The sequence below is a fragment of the Palaemon carinicauda genome, chromosome 9, assembly GCF_036898095.1.
Source record: "Palaemon carinicauda isolate YSFRI2023 chromosome 9, ASM3689809v2, whole genome shotgun sequence".
NCBI classification, from domain to species: Eukaryota; Metazoa; Arthropoda; class Malacostraca; order Decapoda; family Palaemonidae; genus Palaemon; species Palaemon carinicauda.
The window spans coordinates 132402696-132407486 of NC_090733.1; positions in this window are offsets into that span (position 1 = coordinate 132402696).

The following is a 4791-nucleotide window of genomic DNA, read 5'->3' on the forward strand; positions in this document are numbered from 1 at the left end:
TCTCTAGGTATGCAGTTAATTCTAATAGTCTTTGGCTTCTCCATCATAAGGCTCAGTAGGTAGTTCTCTAGGTATGCAGTTAATTCTAACAGTCTTTGGCTTCTCCATCATAAGGCTCAATAACCCACAGTCTTCTAAGAGTTTTATTCCAACTGTGACCATACTATGGAATGCTCTTCTTAATCAGGAAGATGAATCAGAGTAACTTCAGACGATCAAACTTGCAGCGAATGTTTTTATGTTCATGTTTATATGATAAATCTACTTTAATGTTATTACTGATCTTGAGAAATCTTTATTCTTTATTCATTCCTTCTCATATATTTTATTTATTTCCTTGTTTCTTTTCATCATTTGGCTATTTTTCCCTGTTGGAGCCCTTGAGCTTATAGCAACTTGCTATTCCAACTACGGTTGTGGCTTAGCTTGTATTAATAATAATAATAATAATAATAATAATAATAATAATAATAATAAAAATAATAATAATAACCATAATAATAATAATAAACAATAAATAATAAATTATATTAAATAATAATAATAAATAATAAATTATATTTAAATAATAATAAATAATAATTATAAATAATAATAATAATAATAACAATAAATAATAATATTAATAATAACAATAAATAATAATAATAATAATAATAATAATAATAATAATAAATACAAATAAAAATAGTAAACATTAAATAATAAATTATTTTAAACAATAAATAATAATAATAATAATAATAATAATAACAACAACAACAACAACATAACGAAAGGAACAATTATGACAGTTTCAGCTTTACGAAAGCCAAAGTCGAATTCCACCATTTTTATAAGGCCAATTCAAAAATTTCATTTGAGCAGCCAGGAGTTCATGGGAGCAAGTTCGCATTTCGCTTAAATATTAACCAGCTCCTCTGGATTATGCAAATAAAACGCATCTGCGATTAGCTCGGTTGCATTTTGTTCCGCTCAAAAATAGAGATACTTTTATGTAAAGTGCGAAAAGAAAGTGTGGATAAAATGCGAAAGTGTGCGAAATGAAAAGGAAAAGCTTGGTTGGGGGGGGAGGGGGGAGTTTTATGAGAATGATGGGGATTAGTGAGGTTAAGAATAGACGGGGGATTAGGTGAGATTGGAATAACTTACGAGAAATGAGAGTGATAATGGGAAAGGCAGGATTTTGGGGTGACTTGGGAAGAGCATATGAACCCAAATAAAGTACAGAAGGAATTGAGAGAGAAAAAAAAATAAAATTTACATAATTCTTTTAGGGAGTAAGGTTTAATTAAGAAAACTTTCTTTTCTCATACATTTTGTGATGAATCAAATAAATAGACCTATCTCTGATATCAAAATTAAACACAAAAAATTTATCTAATTATGCAACAAAAGATGAGAGGTTAGGAGACGGTCTTTAGAGAACTTTGTCCAAATTAGAAAGACAATTTGAAAAATCCAAAACATTAAAAGACAAGTTAATGACTTACACTTAAAAATATGCCGTAAAAAAAAAAACGGTAAAAATCCTGGAATAAACGCTGCCAGTCATTTACCGTTTTAATAACGGATATATTGACGTAAAGGAGTGATATTACGGTCACCAACCCGTCAAAGATAATAACAAAGTAGGGTAAAAATTACGGTCGCCTGTGTTGTACCGAAATGCTGCTGAGAACAGTATAGTTTTACGGAGAATTTCCGATTAAAAATACTGTTTTTTCAAGTGTACCTATGAAAATAAAACTTAATTCTAAGGCAAAATATCCAAGGACCCAAAAAAACTATAACTAAAAAAAATTGCCTAAGGGACTAAATGAGAAAAGAGGATAGGAAAGCATTTAAAGAAAAAGGGAAAAAAAAAATCAGATGATATTTCAATACAATTCTATCAGATTTTTGTAAAGTTCGTACTCTAGTTAACCCGAGTTATTTCAACGATTTAATTCACAAGAATTCTTAATACAAAACGTGTAAAATCTAATGGTGTAAAGAATCTTGAGAATGAGGTTAAAATAAAGAACATTACTAAGTAACACTAATTAACTGGATTCGCCACTTTTTTATTCCTAAATTCTACATCGATTTATTCTTTAAAATTACGGGAAAAATTCACTTCCAATGATCTATTATTATTATTATTATTATTATTATTATTATTATTATTATTACCAGCCAAGCTACAACCCTAGTTAGAAAAGCAAGATGTTATAAGGCCAAGGGCTCCAACAGGGAAAAGTAACCCAGTGAGGAAAGGAAACAAGGAAAAATAAAATATTTCAAGAACAACAAGACCACCAAAATAAATATTTCCTATATAAACTATAAAAACTTTAACAAAACAAGAGGAAGAGAAATAAGACAGAATAGTGTGCCAGAGTGTACCCTCAAGAAAAAGAACCCTAACCCAAGACAATGGAAGACCATGGTATAGAGGCTACGGGTCTACCCAAGACTAGAGAACAATGGTTTGATTTTGGAGTGTCCTTCTCATAGAAGAGCTGCTTACCATAGCTAAAGAGTCTCAAACCTTACCAAGAGGAAAGTAGCCACTGAACAATTACAGTGCAGTAGTTAACCCTCTGGATGAAGAGGAATTGTTTGGTAATGTCAGTGTTGTCAGGTGTATGAGGACAGAGGAGAATTTGTAAGGAATAAGCCAGACTATTCAGTGTATGTGTAGGCAAAGGAAAAATGAACTGTAACTAGAGAGAAGGGCGCAGTTATAATAACTTAAGAAATAGATATCTGCTTGAGGCTCGAGGTGAGGGTGGCAGGTTTATCCTGGCCAAGATCCTTGGACATGATGTGTCGTACAATGCTAGCGGCATTTTTAAATTGATATCAGAAGCAGGTCTTCTTAATGCTATTTAACTTCTATAACATATTCACTTATCTGGTTTTAATTGAATATTCTTTTAATCTTTATTTATAATAAACGACATCGGCGTCAATGACCTTCAATGTCAGGATGCCAGAGAACTTCAAATGAATCAATCAATCTAACGGTAGTATCTTAACGGGTGGCTGGTGCCCTAGCCAACCTACTACCTATCTAAGTTAAAAGGAGATTGTCAGCTGATACAATGGCAGATCTACCTAGGATGGAAATACCTTTGACAAGATCGGAGACTCAATATACTCTTCTGTAGAGCGATTTAGTTTAAGCATTTAGAGAGTTCTTATGATCTTGTTTAGCTTATTACTGAACTCGTTTACCGTGTTACTGTTTACTGCATCCGCTGGAAGTCTATTACAAATATTTGCTATTTTTTACGTAAAGAAATTGCTACATTAAGAGGTTTTGTGTCTTTTCAATTCCAGTTTGTATCCATTCCTAAATGCATAAATTTTGTAATGCATGAAATGAAATTTAAAATTAATGTCATGTAGAGAGAGAGAGAGAGAGAGAGAGAGAGAGAGAGAGAGAGAGAGAGAGAGAGAGAGAGAGAGGAGGGGTTAGAATAGAATTACAGCTGATATTCCAAATCCTCGGAAGCCACTGGAAAGTAATCTTGAAATGGAAGGGTTGAAAAGATTACAAAACAAATTGGCAAAGTTTTTCTTCTCTCTTAATCTCTTCAAATTGACTCTGACGTCTATGCTTGATTATTTCTCATCATCTCGAGGCCAAGAAGAATTTATGAATGGAAGTATTCTTTCATATTTCACTACAGTATTCATTATTCATTCGTGATTTTCATGTCTGTCTTCACTTCCTCAAATGTGAATATTCCAGACAGATAAATACAAGGAGGAAAAACAATACTCTTAATTCTTTAAGATTCTCGAACCGAAAAAGGGACTTTAGCACTACAGTGGATTAAATCAACTTAGAGTATCTGGAGGGCTTTCAACTCAATGAAAACGCATCATATTTACGTGATTTGTTTTCGTTAGAGATGGAGAAGGACATTTCCACGATTGCATATAAAATAATAATTTAATCTAGATTTATTTAATCTTTTTGACATCCATGCAGTAAGTGGTCCAGTTACATAGGAACAATTAAAATCTTACCAGAAAATAAATGTGGGCAACTAAAAGAAAATAAATAGAATAAATAGAATAAATAATAATAATAATAATAATAATAATAATAATAATAATAATAATAATAATAATAATAATAAATGCAACCTTGTGGTACGATGAAAGGGCTATTGCCTATTCACAAATTTACCTAATAAATCTATCTAGGTAATTTGACATCCAATCAGTAAATGGTCAAGTCAAACATGAAATGAAAAACTTACACCGAAATAAGAGCAATAAAAAACTCCACGCATAAAACACGCCCAATTTCACAACCAACGAAACTCTCACGCCTTCACTGTCTCATACATTTCGAGGTTCTTCTCTCTCTCCCAAATCCAGAAAGCCAGGAACGTCACGGGACACTGTTAACGGTCTCTCTTTCCAATTTCAATCCCCTTTTTTAAAGAACACGTAAACTGTCAGTCATTTCAGGCTGCGCAAGTCACCTGCCAATCAAGGAGGGCACATGCAAGAATAAACTATAAGATCACGCGGAGTCATGAAAAGGCTATCTCTGGAGGGGAGGTTAATAAAAAATAGAATAAAGTTTCAACATGCAAGAAGGGTTGATTGCGTATGGGTTACAAAGCAGAGTGGAAGGAGAAGCAGAGGTTGGGCTGAAATGGGTGGCACAAATCTGCTGTAATTGGAAAAAATGTCGACTATTCTGAATTCTTCGTCTTATGCGTAAATTTTGGGACACGAAGAAATGAAAAGAAAAGTTAATGCAGCACTTTCAGTGATATGTGA